The sequence below is a fragment of the Alosa alosa genome, chromosome 3 (genome assembly GCF_017589495.1).
Source record: "Alosa alosa isolate M-15738 ecotype Scorff River chromosome 3, AALO_Geno_1.1, whole genome shotgun sequence".
Classification (NCBI taxonomy): Eukaryota; Metazoa; Chordata; class Actinopteri; order Clupeiformes; family Clupeidae; genus Alosa; species Alosa alosa.
In genome coordinates this window covers 25,105,967-25,127,457 of record NC_063191.1, presented here as the reverse complement: position 1 = coordinate 25,127,457, position 21,491 = coordinate 25,105,967, and the positions used below count along the sequence as shown (strand labels likewise).

At 41.4% G+C, this 21,491-nt stretch overlaps 1 pseudogene; it reads left to right on the top strand.

Moving 5' to 3' along the window:
• Window positions 1–2,499: 2,499 nt before the first annotated feature.
• LOC125291648 lies at window positions 2,500–4,061 on the top strand (annotated as a pseudogene).
• Window positions 4,062–21,491: the final 17,430 nt, after the last annotated feature.

Below are 21,491 nucleotides of genomic sequence, written 5' to 3'. Positions count from 1 at the left end.
GTTGTGTGTGATGTCTGTATGCTAAAGAGACCTTGAATTTCCCCTTGGGGATCAATAAAGTATCTATCTATCTATCTATCTAAAAAGGCTCGACACAACATGAAACTTTTATCAAAGTATCACCAGTGTCTCTACACATGAATTCGAGCATTGAGAACACTGTTTGTGTACACAGAGTCAACTAATGAGAAAAGTTTTGGACAACACATTTCTGGACTGGCAAGATGGCGGCACTGGTGAAACTTAGACTACTTACACTTCTTCTTAGTGTTTTAAAAATAGCAATTTTGATGCGATCATGCTTTTAAACGAAAGTTTGACTCGGGTACATTCACAAAAAGATCCTAGGTTGCATTTTGGCAAGAGTTACACTTTAACCCTGCTACTCTTCTCTCCACAGCTGGGTGGTCAAATTCAGGCATGTTTGTTCTCCCAGTGTTGACCTTGCTGATACACCACTGTCGAACTGTGTCAGCTTGGCAGGAGAATCAGAGAGCAGTCACATACCTGCGGCATCCTCGCGCTCCCTGCCCGTACTCCGATTCCTGTAGGCCGTGGTTCTTGTACAACATTCAGGTTTTTTATTTTAGTTGATGGTTGATGCTAATCCAAAACATAACCCATAAAGGTTTGCCCAAATACCACCGTTTTCCCATGATGCATCAAGGTGGCTACAAATGAGAGGAGAGAATAAAAGCCCTGCTCCCATAGCAGGCCCAAAACCAATTGACACTGTCTCCTGATTGCAAAGACAGGTGTACTTTTATCCAGGGGGTCAAGAGCGTGCAGATTAGTTTCGGCATGTTAGCATACGCCATTTTCAAGTATGGCGCCGAATGGAGCATTTGGAACCAGCTCCGTGCATGAAAGTCCCTGTTGGGCACAAGCTTTCATGCGCATACATGTTGGTGGGCGGTACCTATCCGGCGGCTACAGCCAAACGTTACTCAGTGCGGGACTCCACTCGGACTCCACGTGCGTTCCCGAGCAACTTTTTGTGGCAAGCAAGGTATGTGCATTATTGCCACCCTCTGAACTGGAGGATGACACTGTTTTTACAGAATATCCAATAGAAATCAACGTTGGTCCATGTGTCATTTCCAGTTTTGGAACTTGGCGCATGGTCAGAGCCGACTGGCACTGGATCCGAGTGTTCAATATGCCGTTGACTATGAATTGGCCGGATTTACTAGCCTGGCCTCTGCCATTCAATTGTATGGAGGGCGGGACTTAAGTAACGTTGCGGTGACCAAATGACAACTTTCTGGCAATGTTGCTGCAACGTTAAGTGTTAGCTGGGAATTCATAGTGTAACCGACTTTACCCTATAATTGCGTTAGTTGTGCACTCCCCCACTCCAGTAGGGTGTAGTATGTTGTCCAGAGGTAAATCCACTGCCCCCTCCTCCTTTCCCTTCTCAACTTCTGTGCTTGAGAGCTATATAGGGCGCCCTCTTCCCCACACGGTGACATTTGATTGACTTGACATGCAAATGAGCAATAGAAAACCGACTGGCGCAAATGAAAGCTAACAAATACTCCCGATTTTTTGCCGCCCTGGGCTGTTGACCCTTTGCCCATGAGGATCCGCCCCTGCCCACAGCAGAGGATGGTGAGCCACATGAATGTGTAGCCAAACTTAATCATGTTTGTTCTCCCAGTGTTGCTCATACATCGCTGCCAAATGCTGAACTAGTACTGTTTGCTGATGGCTTTGCTTCCAGAGACGCAGCCACAGGCAAACATGCAGTAGGTTATGCAGAAGTGTCAGCTCACGCCACACTCCTATCTGGTGGCCTCTTGCCACATAATCTGCTCCTCTTGCCAATAATCTGCTCAAGCTGAGGAGTTGGTTGCACTCACTGAAGCCTGTAAATTAGCATTAAATTACTGGAAGCGATCACATTTACATGTATTCATTTAGCAGATGCTTCTATCCCAAGCGACTTTCATATGTCAACTATATTACAAGGTTCAGCAAACAGTTATTATTTGCACATCCCACCTTCTGGCAGGTGCAGGACAAAAGAAAACTATACTCAATTGAAAAAATATATAATGTCCGCAACACTGCTTTTGACTCCCAATTATTTAATGCACAACCGGCAACGTTTCGACCCTGCTGGGTCTTCTTCAAAAGTAGTGTTGCGGACATTATATATTTTTTCAATTGAGTATAGTTTTCTTTTATATATTTTATTCCTCTATATATTTTTTCAATTAACTATATTACAAGGGCCACTGTCTTCAGAGCAACTTTGGGTGTACCTTGCACCTTCAAGGTGACTCATCTTAATCAATGACAGCACTGGCATGACAGATAGCAAATAATAGTCAAATATCATGGCACATTTGGCACATCTCCAGTTCTGATAAATCGCTGTGTTTTTGCCGTTCAACACAATGTGGTCATGTGATTTGGTCACATGTCTGCAAAAGGTCAATAAAAGGCTGCTAATGAACCAGTGTCCCCAGAGAGTTCCTTCTCAACAACTCAGCCATGTATCTATGCATTGCAACACTTCTCTTTGCCCTGCACTGCCTGCTGACTGCCTGCAATGGTAAGTTCATCCCACTGTCTGTTGACTTCATTTGTGGGTACGTTCATCTGTTTCCTAATCCAGAGCTCGTTTTCTTTCTTTCCCTGTTCAGCCCACCTGACTCAGCTCTACCTAACTACCCAGCCTGAAGTGTTTTTATTTTTTCTTGCAGCCTATAATTGTCGACAAGTCTCTGGTAGCCTGGTGCAGATTGATGCAGGTATTGGACAGGTATTTGGGGTGAACAAATATGACAAAATCTACGCACTGTATGGATCGTCATGGACAGAACTCGAAGGCAGACTGAAGCATGTCACTGTGGGTCCAGCAGGAATCTGGGGAGTCAGCAGTACAAACAGCGTCTACAAATTGGTTGCAGCTAACTGGGTGCAAGTACCTGGTAAGACCAACTTTACCATTGATAATGTATGTATGTATGATTTCATATGGATTATTTTAACCCAAAAATGCTGTCAAACTCATGTATGCATGTTTATAAAGTACATACAATAACACTGTTTGATGTCTGGAATTCTAATCCCATACACTTTTAGTCAAATTCTGCAAATTCACTGGTATGATTCCTGTATGTTTTTTACAAACCTTTTCCTTATGGGAATATGAGCAATAATAAGTTAATGTTTTGTTGTTGACCAGGGGAGTTAAAGCAGATTGATGCTGGTGGAGACCAGTTTGTGTCTGGAACCTATTTTGATGTACCCCGCTGTCTTCCAATGGACAGCACAATCGGCTATGGTAAACCAAACAGTCCTGTAGACTGGAATGGCATTGATGGCAAAGTAAAGTACTACAGCTGTGGCCCTTATAGCTGCTTGGGTGTTAACAGTTAGGATCAAATCTTTGTGAGGAAGGTAAGGTTTGAGTGGGCTGTTTGGGGAATAAATACTAAGCAAATTAAATTGATTGAATTGATTTTTCTCATCCACCTTTGTTGGATCCTCTAGGGGGTGAAATCAACTCATTGTCAGGGACTTGACTGGCAGAGTATTCCAGGATCCTTGTCTATGATTGAGGTGGGAGGTGACGGCTCTGTCTATGGAGTGAGTTCTAATGGAGACGTGTTCCGCAGGTTTGTCTCAGCCACAAAGTAGTTTTTTTCATATTTCCATAATTATGATAAATTATTTTCGAAAACATTTTGTCATGTGGTGAAATCCATTGCAGGGATTTCATATCTGCCTCTAATCCTGAGGGTGAAGGCTGGTCCCAGATTCCCCTCTACAAAGGTGATGTGAAGCATGTGTCCTACGATACGGGTCATCTCTGGATCATCCTGAAGAATGACGCCATCTACGACTGCACTGTTTGAGCGCTGCTCTTCCACAGAGGCAGCCCTGCAGCGGGAAGCCTGCAGCTTCATTACTGCAGCCCTTAATTATGTTTTACTGCTCCTTCTCCTTACGAATTGAACAGTAGGCCTAATAATTATGCTTTGCTTCTGTTAAATTATCCAGTTAATTTGTAAAAACACATCTATATTATGTAGATTGAAAACAACAGTCTTCAGGCGGACTCCGCTGCACGCCATGCCTAACAACGCCCCTTAGCTGTTGTAAAAGTCACTGGAATCTACGGCCTCTCTGGGCTTATTGCTTAATTTTGTTCAAATATATGTTATAGAGTATGTAGTTCGATCAATTTCAGTGACATAAGGTAACTAATTTATGTTCAGTGTTCGTGTAATTATAGGCCTATGTAAATGTCATGTCATATATTCTCTAATAAATTCTTCAGCTGCAGGAAAATTTGACATGCGTAAGCCTTTTCTTCAGCCTTTTTTTCATTACAGTGCTACATTTCAAATGTGTCATAGATGTTGAAATTATTAGTCACAACCTCTTTCATGTTATTATGTTCCAGCATTACACAATATGTTTTCCCACATCTCTGAGACCAGTTGGAGCAGTTTCATTTCTCTGTTGCTGAGATTGTTAATCGCCACGTATCTCGTACACCCTTTTTTAATTATTGGAGTATTGTGTGCATGAAGTTTCATCTTACATTTCATTTGGATTGCCTGAAGCTATTTGAACAATTAATTTGGATTCAGAGCCAAGACAATCATATGAAAAAAAACAAACCAAAGATCAAACTGTATATTGATAATGATGTGCTTTGTTTACTGTTACTGTTTACGTGATCACATGGAACCATTGGTTCCTGATAATAGAGCCATACCTACCGCAAGGACAATATTAGAAGAAAGCAGAGCAAATAAATGTTGCATGCCCGAGTTTTTAAATATAATTCTTCAATCAACAATCATTTGTTATCCATAAGAGATACCATCTCTATTCTTTCTTGCTATTTGCAAGCATGGATCCAAGACACATTTAGAGAAAGTACTGTTTCGCCTTTTTAGTGAAGACAGTACAAAATCTGACAAGTCCAGGTATTTACCGTAGGTCTATCTATGTCAATGAAAAATTACAAGTTGTACAGTAGTTCTATGTGAAATTTGCTTTGTCTAAGTGCTTTCTATAGCCTAGGTCTTACATGTCAATGACACATCTTGGGAGGAAGGAATACAATTCATTTTATTCAACACATTCTGATACCAGAAAAATGAGAAAGAAATGGCACAGACATAGTAAAACTGAAGGCTGAATCTCCTCATTTTGAAAACTTTGTTTCACATTTTGTTGTCCATTGTGCAATGATTGATTTAAATCACACAGTGATTTGACAACTTTCAATTGCTAATGTCATATTGGTCAAAATGCACTATAGGCTACTGGTTCCATGCTGAATAGTCCTACCCCATTAAACAAATAGGCCTTATTTCATCACTTGAGTCATTACATGCAAGTGTTGAATTAGCGGTCATAGTTGTCTATCATATACAGTAGGCCTACTGTGCAAAAGTCTTTCATGTTCATGGCACCTTTCATGTTTTGCTTCAGTAATGCCATATTGTTTATTTCTCACTCATTCTCAGGTGGGAATACAATGTCAGCTTGCATCATCAATGCTCTTTGTTTGAATAGAAATCGTTGGCCATGCTTTTTTCACTTTAGGTGAGCAATGAACTCTTCCAGCGGTAGCTTTTCAATGAGATATTGAATCTGTCAAAGTGTTGCCATCTCCTTCACAGCCAGTACCAACTGGTTTCAGCTTCCTCCTTGCGAGATTGGTCATTATAACACTGCAAAAACAACCAGTCAAATAGATGCAAAAGACTGGAGCCTGAACCAGAAATTACAATTTTTTGCGTTTGCCCTATCATCGCCTATTGCTGTCCCCCTGCCCTGATTCCTGGCCCGTGCAGCAACCCACTACTTGCCCTATGACAACTCCCAATCCCCCTAGACAATTCCATTTCCTACACTGGACTATTTGAACTTTCTGACACTAGGATTCATGCATTATCATACTGCATATGTAACCATCCCACCTTTTGTAACATACACCTCAGGTGGCTGAGGTGTACATGTTCTATTCTCTACATAACTAACTTATGCATTTGTCATGTGTACAGACCTTACTGTTCTGTAACTGACCCTAGGCAGATGATCAGGCCCCTGAGTCGTGGATCTGCTCGAGGTTTCTTCCTATATGTATCTCCAATTCTAGGAAGTTTTTCCTCGCCCCTGTTACCCATGGGCCTTCTCTTCTTTTCTTTTCTCTGATTGTTTAACATTCTGTAAAGCGCCATGAGACATGTGTAATGTTTTGTCAACATTTTGTACAAAAATGTTTGCTTTCTGAAGTAATTCGCCTTTTTCGCGCGGCGGCCATTGGCGGCCAAAACAAGGCTATAGGCCACAAGCCATAGGATTTGTTGTGTTCTATGCATTTGGCAGTAGGTGGCAAAGATGCATCAATGATATAGTAAGTGTACCTTGTAGCCTCGTTTTGGTTTAAACAATGGCCGCCGTGTGAATAAGACAAATTCTCATCCTTATATCCTCTCCAAGGACAGGAGCCAATTGAAACGACGACACTCAGCCCTGGTTCAGCCCCACAAAATCAGTTATGTTTTGATGTGAAACTTGACCTTGTAACTCAGCCAATCTTGGGTTGATGGCATGGAACTTGCGGTGACTGCTTAATGCTATATGCCTGATGCAACAGTATTGAGTTACATGGCAAATCTGGACTGCTGAACTGTCTACTTGGCCCCCTCATTGCTGCTTGCAGCATGCTGTTGCATTTCTTGAGCAGTAGGTGGCAATATAATATGATGATGTACAGGGCCGTATATGGAGGTAGATAAGGCTCTGATTATACAGTTCAAACTGAGTTACGAGAAAAAAAATCAGTACATTTCAGAGAGGAAAACAAAGACAGCAGCAAGTTTATCTGAAATTTGATAGTGTTTCAATGAATGAAGACAACCTCCCAGTGCATTAGGCTACTTCAAGGGTGCAACATCTACATTTGTTTGTGTCTGCTTTGCACAAGTAGCCTACATTTCAGCCATAATGCAGTGGTCGTATTTCAGCGATATGACACAAGTGGGAATGGGGTTGGTAAAGTATATTGTATCGCCACGGTTGTAGGATCTACAATTAGGTGTTAACTAATATTACTACGCTAGGTCGAAGTACTCCCAAGTGCGCCACAAATTGTAGTTCCTACTGTAAATAACTACCTGAACCGTGGCACTGAGGATGAAGAATTTTTTATTGTATGTTGGTCTCAAGGGCTCACATCAACCTAGCCCATAATCACTCATTTGTGATTTGCACCCCCCCGGTAAAAAATGAAAATACAATATCATTCTGCTTTAATCGCCCCTATCTTCAGTTAATATGTTCAGAACTGCACCAAATTTTATTTGTATGATTAACCTGACATTCTCTGGGGGTATGAGGGGGGGGGGGGTCTAAAAAAAATTAAGTTATGGGTACATTTAGTGACTGTACACTTATTGGCCTGTAGATGGTGGTGTTGAGCGAAGGGTTGCTGGAAGAGGATATTGTCTCACACGCACTCTTTCTCGCAAACACACATACATACACTTCAAACAAACGAACAAGCGTCTCAGTCTCATGCATATAGCCATAGGCAAAACTGTATAGTTGGTAAATCATCCATCGCACAGAATGATTTTTGTAGCACGTGCAACAAGTACAGCCCTGCCCTGGATACATCTCTCAAAGTGCGCTCTAAAACATTTGGTCTAAATGGAGATGTAGATCATCACGGGTGCGTTAATAAATCTACAGTGTGACGAGTTGACACAAATTATTCACTTTGCCGAATTTTTGTAGTCAATTACGTCGTCTCAGTCCTGGTTAGCCTACTTTACTTTGAACCATGCTCTTCCTTTGAAACACCTTTGAAAATAGAGGATTGAAGTGGGTGTTTGGGAATGAACGTTAGCAGATGCTTTTTGAGACTAATTTGTGGTCTTAATGCAACATTTTACAAAGCACTGACAGGGCCACCAAGGACTGTGAGCAAATCAACAGCAGAAAAACCTATTTAGCAAGCAGAAATGTCCCAGCCTGTTTAGGATGCTTCATAGACAGGTTATCTTTCAGGCATATTTTCCATTAGAAAACCATCGCGTTAACAAACGCGTTGTGGCTAACTCATTTAGCTCCTGTTGCTATGGTCAGAAAAGAACGAGATGACAGTCGAAAGATACAATTACAGTGCTGTTATCAATTTGCTTGGTAACCGCATTTATGGTTTTCTACAAATACACCAATAATTAAATTGGCCTCCATCACTCAACCAATGCTAATGGTAACATTATTTTACCTAGGTCCCAGGCTATTGATATAACTTGTATAAGATTAGCGTAGCCTACCTGAAGTAAAAACCATGACCGATAAACATTCTCAGATTTATTTCGGCTTCAAGAAGAAATGGAAATTACATTTCATGTGAAAACCATCCTACCCTTATTAGACGTTCTCTGCAGTAAACCACAGTGTTGTCCTTGTATGAAGCGTCTATTGTCTTTCCAACCCACTTTAGATTTTTGTGATTGTTCATCTATTTTTATTACATTACTATGTTGATGAATTGATATGGACCCCACCCAGTGTCTGTTTGTATGTATATGTGATAAGGCGTTAAGATCTAGACCTGATTGTGATTATCTAACTCCGCCCACGTCAGCTGGTGTTAGTCGAACAGCTGATTTATCTTACCTAGCCAAGGCCGAAACATGTTGGCAATTTTAGCATGATCAACTATGATTAAGCCTATCTATAGGGAGGGAAAGTGAAAACCAGTGCCCCAAGTGGTTGCGTTCCTATCGAAGAGCAGCTTCAATGTTAAGTCCCATAGACCTATTTTAAAAAAAATATTGTGAAGCCAAATCAGCGATGTTATCCACCAAAAATATTTTTCAGTGTCTATACAGTAATAATCTGTGAAAATGTCAGACCCTATTTTGCATTATTTAAGAAAATAGAAATTGCTCCTTTTGTTTCATAAACGAACTACAAAAGAAGTCACGTGACTTACCCTTCGACGTTACTCACGGTAGCATGGTTTGTTTATTAGTGCTAGCCTGGTTAGCATTGACACTTAAAGGAGAATTCCGGTGTGATATTGACCTAAAGTGTATTGAAACATGATACCGAGTGTGAACGTATGTCTCATAGCCCATCTCGGCTTGTCCCCTGCACTCCAAAATCTGGCGCTAGTTAGCCGATGCTACCAACAGCTTTTTCAATGGTGAAATGAAACTTTTAGCCTAGTTTATTTTTTTCTCAGTCCGCGGTCCTATACAATTCAATCTTGCTGCAGACTTAAATAATTATATAAAAATAATTCAGTGGAAATGCATGGATTCCAGTTTCTTCTAGTAGCAGCAACTGGAATCCATCCATTTCCACTGAATTATTTTTGGAATCTGATCCCTTATCATACCTGTTCATTCTTACTCGAAGCTCGACTTATCGTGACTAAATTCAAGATGGCTGCAAACGCTATACTTCGTGAAGATACTGTCTGTATAAATCGTCTTGTAAGTAAACTACCAGTGCTTTTTCAAAGTTCTCAATGTCTCGTTATAAATGTCAGGTCCCTCGGAAGTCAACCAATGAAGTGTGGAGATACATTGAGCCTCGTAAAATGGTGTAAAACAGTGATTTATTTTCATGGCTAGCCCGATGCCGAAGCACCACCATTGAAAAAGCTGTTGGTAGCATCTGCTAACTAGCGCCAGATTTTGGAGTGCAGGGGACAAGCCGAGATGGGCTATGAGACATACGTTCACACTCGGTATCATGTTTCAATACACTTTAGGTCAATATCACACCGGAATTCTCCTTTAACACTTACAGCCAGCTCTTCATGTGAGTAGAAGCACAACACCAGTTATCCAGACAAAAGGTTATCACGATTCACCACGCGGTTTACATCACGTTCCGTTATTACAAAAATATGTTAAGCCAGTTAAGCAAATTGCCGTATTGATTAGTTAGAGATTAAGCGCCCAAACATGTGACGTCACATGCAGCTGTAGTTCCTTATCACCGTGTTACGACAAAAACTCAAAACAATTCAACTGATCCTAAAAATAAGGTATGACCACTTGAAGCACTTTCTAAAAAAAAAAATCCCATCCACTCCACTAAACTCTAGGAACGCAATCACTAGATGGCGATGAGATTACTTTCCCTCCCTATATATTAAAGCTTTATTAACTTTTTTTTTAAGAGTGCCTTGGACAATTTATACTTTAAACATATATTTTTTCTACCAAAGAGCACCTTCACAATTACTTTAAATTACTACTTAATCCTACTGAATTTGTAATTATGTATCGGCCGTTCTAATTGCCGATACCGATAGTATGTGCATACCTGTGTGTGCGTGTGTATATGTGTGTGTGCGTGTGTGTGTGTTTGTGCTGTCGATGTGGATGTGTGTGTGTGCATGTGTGTGTTTCTGTCTGTGTGTGTGTATGTGTGCGTGCATACATGTGTGTGTGTGTGTGTGTCTGTATATGTGGATGCGTGTGTCTGTTCCTGTGGATGTGAGTGTGTATGCATGCGTGTGTGTGTGTATGTGTGCATGTGCGTGTGTGTGTTGATGTATGTATGTGTATTTGCGAGAAAGAGTGCGTGTGAGACAATATCCTCTTCCAGCAACCCCCCCCTCTATGACCATTGCCATACCCCCAGAGAATGTCAGGTTAATCATACAAATAAAATTTGGTGCAGTTCTGAACATATTAACTGAAGATAGGGGCGATTAAAGCAGAATGATATTGTATTTTCATTTTTTACCGGGGGTGGGGGGGGTGCAAATCACAAATGAGTGATTATGGGCTAGGTTGATGTGGGCCCTTGAGACCAACTTACCATAAAAAATTCTTCATCCTCAGTGCCACGGTTCAGGTAGTTATTTACAGTAGGAAAAACAAAGCCATTTTTTGGGGTTTCGGGGGGAGTGGCCCCCGGGGACCAAACAAATTTTTTACGTAAAAGTCTAGTGGGGCTACATACCCACCAAATTTCATGTGTCCCGGTGTTTCAGTGTTTCGGGTATCGTTGACCAAAAATTCAGGAAGTAGATGACGGGAGGGAATTGACAATCCCTATATGACCGCCAAACAACACAGCCAAGAAAGGCTCAAAATGGGGATTATATAAAAATTACCCTCCTGTCATTTTAGCACCTATAATGGAATTGTGAAATGTTACCTAAACAAACTAACAACATCGTCTGAACAACAAGTATTCATTCTAGGCAGGACAAACTTAAAAGGAAATCTAATGAAATAAACAGTAATATAAAGAAATAAAGATGCAACAGAATAACAAAAATAAAATTCAAAGTCAAAGAGAATCAAATCAAAGCATATATAGAAATGATATTAGTTAATAGATAAAACCCTTTTGTTCATCTATGTTCAAAGGCTTCATCTGGAATGCACAATTAAAGCATACATTCATGGTATGTGAAGTATGGGAAATTAAAGGGAAACTATGTGGATGTTACAAGGTAAGAAACACGATTTAAAACGAGTTTCTTGTTTCTCACTTCTCTTTCCGGGACGATAGTCTCAATGTTGCAAGGTTGGTTTTCCCCCTTGGGGACGGTAGGCGCAGCGGGGAAAGTCACCATTTTCACCGGAACAGGTCATTTAATCATCCAAATGATTTCTAAACGGGTTTATGACATTGAAATAGTTGCCAAGTTCCCTTTAAGGGAGAAAACAACAAACTTTAATAATTGTTAATAGTTGCATTATCAATCCAATTTCAAACTAGTTGTAATTTATCCAAATATAAATGTTTAATCTAAAGATGGTTTCATACATCTGTTATGACCAGCAACGCAATTTCATTTTCAGGTGAGAGATTCTTAGGCAAGCAGACCCCAGAATTTCAACCAAAATTCTGAATAAGTCCATAGGACCGACTGCATTTTAGTCTTTAAATGCATAGACCATTTCCAGAAACAAAACTGTTTCTAACGCCGAAGCTTAGGTTCACACTCAACTCCCTATATCTCACCACCAGAAAATATCAATTTACCTTAAGAGTGTGCCGTCAAACACGATGATGAAGATCTCTCAGCAAAACTTGAATCCAAGTAAATCCGAAGTTTTAATATCTCGGTGGAACCTCCATAACTGATATATATATTTACTACCATGTTTCTCTTAAGACTCAGTCAGGACGATGGAATATCAGGATCCAGGCTTTTATTCTTTTCAATGAGGGGCCAGTGCCCGTCAAGGGAGAGGTACATGTTTCAGTCACCCCATCATGGGTTTCACCAGTATTCTCTGACTACAATCACAAGTCTTAACCTTAAGTAAGTTACACACAAAGAGAAGAGTGACCTACTATGAATATGCAATGTAAAGGTGTGGTGGGAGGGGATGTGGCCTCTTGACACCATCAAGTCTGGTCAGCTTCTATTGTCTTTTAATTAAAACTACTCCCTTTCCTGGGAAGTTCTTCAGAGGCCCGGCCACATACTGTTTCTACAAACATTGACATTTCACACCTGGTGATAGGCAAAAGGCCTCTAGACAGGCTTTCATTGAATTCAAGGATAAACAAAGGATACTCTGAATACAGACCAAAGACACAAGAGATACACATAGATACAAAAAATCACAAATGACCATAAGAAGTACACAGTATGTACATTTACAGAAATTATTTTGATTCACAACACTTTCAATCCAGAGACCAAGGCGATTTATTCACAGTGGCCGGCAGGGGCGGACTGGGACCAAAAATTGGCCCTGGCATATTTGGCCCAAGCGGCCCTCAAATCGGTCTGGCACACTAATTAAATACAAAATCTTTGCATTACCCTTAAATATGCATATATTTTCAACTGAAGCACTGAAAGTGATGTAGGCCTAATTGGTTTGCACCAAACAGCAGCACCAAAAAATTACTGAAGCCTATGTGTAAAGAGTTTAAAAATTATTAAAGGGTAAAAAATTACCCAGATTGTCGTAGACATTAATGCAATTTATACCAGTGTCTTCCAGTAGCCTATCGTATAGGTATTATGGTATAATGGTTTAAAGGTATAATGGCTTGTGCATGAATATGACTTGACGTTTTGTAGCCTACATTTCCGTCAGTCTACAGTCTTTTAGCCCATCTTTACCATGATAATCCTTCCAAGATAGAACCCTTTCGACGCTCTACTTTGAGAGACCAACCACCACTCATGCCATCGATGTTAAATTTTGGGCGTCTGACAGACACTGACAAATCTGACCAATAATTAATGTTGATTTGACTCTTTTGCTGTCCGGGTTTGCAAGTCATCCTTTAAGTTGCGCTATTTGTTATTATAATCACAACATGGCTTTACTATGTTATCATTACCATATTATTACATTATCGCAATGAATAAGTCATCATAATCATCATCGTCAGCATGGCATGTCACACATAGCCTACCTGCTCCACCACTGAGTTCTTATCATGTAGCCTCAAATAGGCTCGCACTCTCCACCACCTGCTTACTGTCCCTCTGCTCTGTAGGCTATGCTTGCTTACATCCTCGTTCAAACGCAACAAACTTCAACATGTTGCTGACATATGCTAGCCTACTTGCAATATTGTATTTTTGAAGCTTCTAATTTGGTGTTAGTTTTGCACAATTGTAGTGTATCGTGTAGGGTAGTGTATCGTGTAGGCAACTTCGTGTATCGTGTAGGCAACTTCGATTAACTTTTGATGCGCTCACAGAATCCTGGCTCTGAGCCAAAATGTGAGGGGTGGGGCCTGACATGAGTTGTTATTGGATCAGTCCAGTGTCAATATGGTAATGTAACCAATGGGCCACTGATTGTCCTTCCTTTGGGCCGATCGTTGGCCAAAATAATTATGTTATATAGCCTATTCCATCGGCCCAAAAGGTGTGTCGGCCCACCGGGAAAATGTCTGGTATGCCAGATGGCACCCATGGTGGCCGGGAATAGTAGCACGTCAAGGACTGCTGTATAGACACTGGCGAGCTCCCGATAGACAATCTGACATTTTCCAGTTGCTGGTTCCTGCTGGATTACGAGCCTGTGTACTGGAACATGTACATGGGGCAGTGGGGGCGGCTCATTTCGGCATTGCAAAGACTCTTTTTCGGCTGAGAAGCCTCTTTTATTGGCTGGGATGCAGGCAGGACGTTGAACTGCATGTTCACTGCTGTGACGCCTGCACAGCAAAGAAGGGCCCCACGCGACGCTCGCACGCTTGCAGCAATACGCAGTCGGGGCTCCCATGGAGTGGGTAGCTGTCGATTTCATTGGCCCACTGCCAGTCACAGAGCGGGGAAATCGCTATGTGCTCGTAGCCATGGACTATTTCACTAAGTGGCCGGAGGCGTATGCAGTGCCAGATCAGAGCGCCCAGACGACAGCGGACAGACTGGTCACTGAGATGTTCTGCCGGTTTGGGGCACCGGAAGAGCTCCACAGCGACCAAGGGCGGAATTTCGAGGCGGAGGTGTTCGCTGAGGTTTGCCAGCGCATGGGCATCCGGAAAACGAGAACGACACCTCTGCATCCACAAAGCAACGGGCTAGTGGAACGGTTTAATCGGACGCTGGCAGTCCAGCTGGCCATACTGGCCGACAGCCGACAAAAGGACTGGGACTTACACTTGCCCCTGGTGCTCTGGGCATATTGCACAGCGGTGCAAGAGTCAACGAAATGCACACCGGTAGCTCTGATGTTCGGGCGAGAGCTACGCACGCCGGTGGACTTGGTGTTCGGTTCGCCCCCAGAAGCGGAGATTGGAGGTAAGCCAGGGATGGAATACTACAAACAGCTACGCGAGAGACTGAAGGGAGTACACAAGTTGGCCCGGCAGGCTATGGGTGAAGCTGGAATACGTCAAAAGCTGTCACGGCCAGAAGTTCCAGACCGGCGATAAAGTTTGGGTGTACTGCCCGGAGAGAAAGAAAGGCATTTCCCCGAAACTCACTAGCCAGTGGGTCGACCCGTGCAATGTCTTAGAAAAGCTGTCTGACGTGGTCTATCGGGTGAGAATGATTAAGTGCCGGAGAGTTGTGGCTCTCCACTGTGATCGACGGGCTCCGTACTGGCCCCTGGCCTCAGCTGAGGGCCGTGGAGACTCGGACACTGACTCTGTGGAACTTGATAACAATGGAGCTGTGGCTCTAACACCAGTCATCATGCAGCCTTCACAGGAGGTCACCGCCACGACAGCGGGGCACCCACAACGCCAGCGTCGCGTCCCAGACAGGCTCAACGACTGCGTAGGGTAAGACTTGAATCAAGGGGACATGGACTAAGTCTCGGGGGGCTGTGTAATAAACTGAGCCTAGCTGGCTTATGACTGTGAAACTCCCATGATGCTGTGTGATGTGTTTATGTTGAAGTTGAAACATGCAATGTTGGGAATGTTACTGCATCAAATCAGTTGTGTGTGTTTACAGCTAGTTACAATGTTCAGAACCAGGTTTGGCTGGTGTGTGTTTTAGATACAGCCTAAAGTAGAGGTTTAGTACTGGGGCATAAGGGCTGGGTCTGGCCCAGCATTATTGTTCGTGTGTTAAAGTGTGTTAAAGAAGAATTCCGGTGTGATATTGACCTAAAGTGTGTTGAAACATGATACCGAGTGTGAACGTTTGTCTCATAGCCCATCTCGGCTTGTCCCCTGCACTCCAAAATCTGGCGCTAGTTAGCCGATGCTACCAACAGCTTTTTCAATGGTGAAATGAAACTTTTAGCCTAGTTTATTTTTTTCTCAGTCCGCGGTCCTATACAATTCAATCTTGCTGCAAATGATCAGACGTGTGAAGCACCGGGCATAACTTAATTTCGCGGCTACATGTACGTGGACCAGTAGGTTAATTGTTGAGGCGGCCCATAGTTTGAGAAAAGCTGCAGATAATAGACAGAGAAAGCATAATGCTCTGAGAACAGTAGCCAAGGGCCTTTCTGCAGAAACAACAGTGCCTTGGTGCGCGCACCCCTGCTTTCACTTATTGACTCCCTGCATTTCTGCATTGTGACAAAAACTGTCAGTCAGACAGTGAATTTTGGTTTACTAAATTAGCATAATGCGGTAACAATTATCATTTCAATTCTACCTGAAATCTGCTCACTGCAGACGTTATAATGCAGACCCAAGCAGCAGCACAGCCTTGAAAGACGCACACTTTGAATTTGATCAGAGCGGCTCTGGGCCCACTTCCCCGATAATGACGGAGACACGCTCTTAAGAGGGTTTTCTACGATTCATCTTACGATCGTTCGTTTGGTTTTTCCGACTGTTTCCCGAACATGCTCGTAGCGTGAACGCGCATGCACTGCTCTTAAGATGCTCTTAAGGGGAGCTGTCCACGTTAATAGTTCTGAAATATCCTCTGATTTGACAGTGATGTCAGGTGACTGCACGTCACAGCTATAGGCCTACCATTTAAACTTCGGATCTACACATTAATTCACATCAATACGAAAATAGAAACACTTTGACATCTGCATGTAAGCATCCCAAGTAGGTTATATACCACACAGAGACATAAATAATTGTAATTATTTTAAGAACACGTTTGAAGATAAGAAAGAAGTCGAGTAAGAAAGAGAGGAAATGTGTAGGCTTAGATTTTGATGCAGTAGGCTACAGACTAAACCACATGTTGCTTTCTCTGCTTTTTACCTCATAGGCCTAATAAAATATTCACTTAGCAAAGATAATGTCAAACTATTCTGGCAACGTCTCGTTTCATAACTTTGATTGCATTTTGTCAGCTTTTCATCACATTATTATGACCATTAAATGTAGGCTATTTTGCACGCTAAAATCTGATTCATCACAGGTAAACACAATAAAGAATGGGAACGTAAGTTGGATTATGTATTCTAAATTGTAATTCCTCTGTATGTCCTGTTGGTGACCTCAGTGAGAAGTACTGTTAAGACGCTCTTAGCCGGTAACAAGTAGGCCTACTCTGGAGCACTCAGATCTACGAGTGTTTTCACCTGACAGCTCTTAAGCTACGATGGTTTTGGGAAACAGTCGGCAAATCTTAAGACGTTCGTAAGAGGGACTTTACGACGCTCTTAGGCTTAAGATGCTTTCGGGGAAGTGGGCCCTGGTTCTTCACTGGCTTACTTGATGTGATTGGCTGGATGACCGTTCAATCAAATCAACAGACCTATTTGTGTCTCTCTGTGTATGCGTTATGGTAGATACGGTTCCAACTCTTTACGGGAGCGATTATTTCCATATTTTACTTTCATTTTAATCTGACAAAAAGTGTGGGGGATAGAATCGTGTTCCAGCAAAAGTGTGTACGTTATAACACCCACATCCCCCACACTTGCTACGCGCCTGACTATGCATTTGATTTAAATGTTCAGGCTGCCAGTCGAGGCAAAAGCCAAATGTCCAACAACAGTTGCAGACTGTATGCCTGCTCAAACCACAAAAGTTTAACTTGCATTGGCTTCTAGGGTTGCCACCTGTGTCTGACAAAAATTCTGGACATTTTGACCATCCAATCGACCTTTTTGTTTGTAAGCAACGGCGCCTTTCGCACATCTAACCCAAGATAAAAACCGTCATTCTAAGCGACAATTGAATAGCTAAAATTAGTAAGAATGGCAATTTCTAGTTATTTGTTTAGTTAATTGCTTTATTTAATAGCAGACCTTTATTATTTTGTTATATTTTCAACAGTTTTTAGTTGTGGACACCTGGGGGCAGTATTGAGAAAAAAGGGGGAATACATAATTAGGTTCTGCTTTTTTGCTTATGTGGAATAAAAACAAATAATGTCAGTGTCCAGGATTTTTATTTTTATTTTCCTGGACAGACCATGAAAATCCTGGACAATCAGGAAAATTCTGGACAGGTGGCAACCCTATTGGCTTCATTTCGTCTGCCTGCAAATGTAGCCTAGGCTTAACAAGCTGCAAATTCACACTGGGTGCAGCAAAAATCCCAGCTATTCACACGTTTCCTACATACCATGTCTAGGCCTACTTAATTAATAGTCATTTTCGTTGGATAGCCTATTGTGTAATAGGCCTACAACCTGTCCAAATATAGTACTTAGGGATCATTATTTGTGAAGCCTAAAGTGACACAATATTGATTCGCATGGTTTATTATCACATATGAACATCACATTAAATAACCTAGGACTTCAGAGACAGGGCAAACTTTACCACCATTCCCAAAATGTTATCCCAACCAATTAAATGAATTTATGCTTATAACGAGGTGAAGGCGCCCCCAACAACTTCTTTCCTCTGAGGGAATGTCCATTCTTTATCAACGACATACCGTTGTACCCTACGTTGTCTCCGTCTGTAACGTGGAATCTAATAGGCTAATTCTAACTGGTGCCGGAAACGAACACTCATGAAACGCCATTTTCGTAAAGATGGCTGCGGTCAATGCTTTTTTGGCTGAAGCATGGAGGTATTATATATAACTGGAGAGAGTGACTAAGTCCCGCCCCCATTCATTTCAATGGCCCATGCTAGGCTAGCTACTTCAGCCAAAAAGTTTGAAATTGACCGTGAGCCATCTTTATGAAAAAATGCTTTCATGGGTGTTCGCCTCGCACCAGCTAGAATTAGCCTATTCATTTCATGTTACAGACAGAGACAACGTCAGGGTACAACGGGATGTCGTTGATGAGGATTGACATTCCCTCAGAGGAAGAGAATATGTTCAGGAACGCTTCACTTCCACCCTCGCTAAAGCAAATTTATTCTCATTGATAACATTTTGGGAATGGTGGTAGAAGTTTGCCTTGTGTCTGAAGTCCTAGGTTATTTAATGTGATATATTTATATGTGATAATAAACAATGCTAATCAATATTGAGTCACTTTAGGCTACACACATAATGATGCTATAGTTGACAGGTTGTATGCATCCCCCCCTATTTCAGGTTGTTTCACCGTCTTTAGGTATGTGTCACTAATATCATTTCTATACAAACCAGGCTACTCCTATAAAACGAAAAAACATAGGTGTATAAATTAGGCGTACCAAAAATGACATTTTACCGTGACTTCGAGGAGCAAAATGTGTTGTATGTAAGAAACCCGCTTGAGCTCCAGGATTTTTAATTTCAATGGGATTTTCTAACGGCCATGTGCCCAAGCGTGTGAATTTCAGGCCAGCGTTATAATTCGGCGTTAAAAAAATCGATATTTCTAAATGCTCCGTTAAGAACCAAACCGATTTTGTTCAAATCTACACAACTATGGCAGAAAAAATGTAAGGTTCATTTTAAAATGTTACTTTTAAGTGTTAAAAAAAACATCGTTGTTTTAGAATTTCTGAACAAAAGTGGTGATAATTAAACTTTACTATCTAACGAAAATGGCTATAATTAAGTAGACATGGGATCCCCACCCAGTGTGAATTTTGCAGTTTGTTAACCTAGGCTTCATTTACTATTGTGGTTCGATAAGCAGGCATTTCAAAGAGGCATTTCTGCAACTGTAGTTGATATTTGGCTTTTGCCTCGACTGGAAGCCTGGCCATTTAAATCAAATGCATAGCCTAATCATGTGAATGTTGCAAGAAAGCAAACTAAATAAGTCATTGACATTTGTTTCGTTTTTAATCACTTGAGGAGATAGGTTACATGATCCAGACGTTGCGTTGTCATGGACTACAGGTATGAATACAATCTACGTTTTAAAATAGTTTTCATACACAACGCAATGAGTAGGCTAATAGGCCTAATTGGATATAGGTCATTGCTATGTATCTGCTAAAATGTATGGTCATAATCAGTTACCTTGTCAACCCACACAGAAGGCAAATAATATCCTGATATGACAACATTTACTTTTTCTTTTATTTACCACAAAGTCCGGTATAATACAGCCTAACCATGTAGGCATTAAGACAAGTATCAGTAGCTTAATCCAAGTAGTTAGTTGTTTATTTGTCGCCTTACAGAAATGCAAACCAACGTGGACGCGAGGACACACTCCGTGCCCAACACTAAACTTCGTGCATGAGCTGTCATCTACCAATCAGCATGTAAAAAAACTGGTGCGGAAGTTGCAACCATGTAACGCCATGTTTTCAAAAATGTCGGCGGCCAAATGCCATGCTAAGTGGCTGAAGCTAACCCTTCAAATCCTGACCCCCTGGGCTGAAGTAGCTAGCCTAGCATGGGCCATTGAAATTAATGGGGGCGGGACTTAGTCACTCTCTCCAGTTATATATAATACCTCCATGGTTGTTACAATACATTGCCCTCTATTCTGAATAGGAGAATCTAGTGTAAAGCATGTTGTCCTATATTGTCCAGGGAAAACAGATTAAACACCCTAAACTGTTATATCTTCTAAAAGCATATACCCTACATGAGATATAATACCAGTTAAGACATGTCTTATCTTCCTCCATGCCATGCAATCCTGTATTGCATTTGCTTTTACTGTAAAACGCATTGATTTTAATAAATGGCTGTAAAAGGTATAACATTCCAAACTTTTCAATGTTAACATTTAAAATCATATTCTTGTTTAATTTGTCCATCATTTGATCTCAAATTCACGCCTGTAGGCTGAATAGTAATTGAGATATAGCCGTTCTAACCTCTTGACTGCCATTTTGGTGGCCATCTTGAAAATGACCCCTTTCCCAAGGTCAGATTATACTACATTTAGCCAAACAACAGTACCAGAATCCATAAAAACCTTTTGTATCAATTTTTTCACGTTGGACCCTATATTGATCCGCCTAATGTGGGGATAACACTGGAGCTTATTTCATATTTGGTTAGAAGGATACTCTAAGTAAGGTAAATATGTTTTAGATTCTAAAGGACTCTCTGTACCCATTAAAAGAAGTGACTCTGTAAGTAGTCTTGCATCATTGTGCTTGCAAGAGATGCTCTTAGTCTTCACAGTCATCAAAATCATTAAACTTTGCTCAGTCTCTAGTGCTTGATTGATGCATTTTTATAATTTTTACATAGGCCTATGTAAGGTCTTATAGTCTATAGTGAAAATTATTTATATAAGGCAGAGTACCATTCATCCCATCCCAGCCCATAGTATGTATCCCATCTTAGTGTCTTAGTGAGGAAGTTGTATTAGAGAAATATTCTATAATTGGTATGTTTTTTTTTTTTTTTCATTTACAAAAGGCAGATCATTCACTTAGCTATAAAAAAAAACTAAGTACAACACATGAGGTGTGTAAACTTGTTGTTCGGCAAAGGACAGACTTTCTGTTTGGACATAGAGTCCCAAGCTGGAAGGAGAGGGCTAATATTTAACCAATAAAAGGTTTTGTGGAAAAACTAATGTCCACACAATGATCATGTAGACAGGTGGATGTACTTTGCCTCAAAATGCTGAGTTTCATCTAATGCGATGCCCCCCCCCCACCCTTCCACCTCACGTATGTCAAACAGTTAAATAAACCTGCCATGCTTCTGCCAAGTATAAAATCACTCCTGCCATGGTAAAGACAGGCAACACTTCGCGTGACCATCCATGGGGCAGCGTCTGTGAGCAGGGGGGAGGC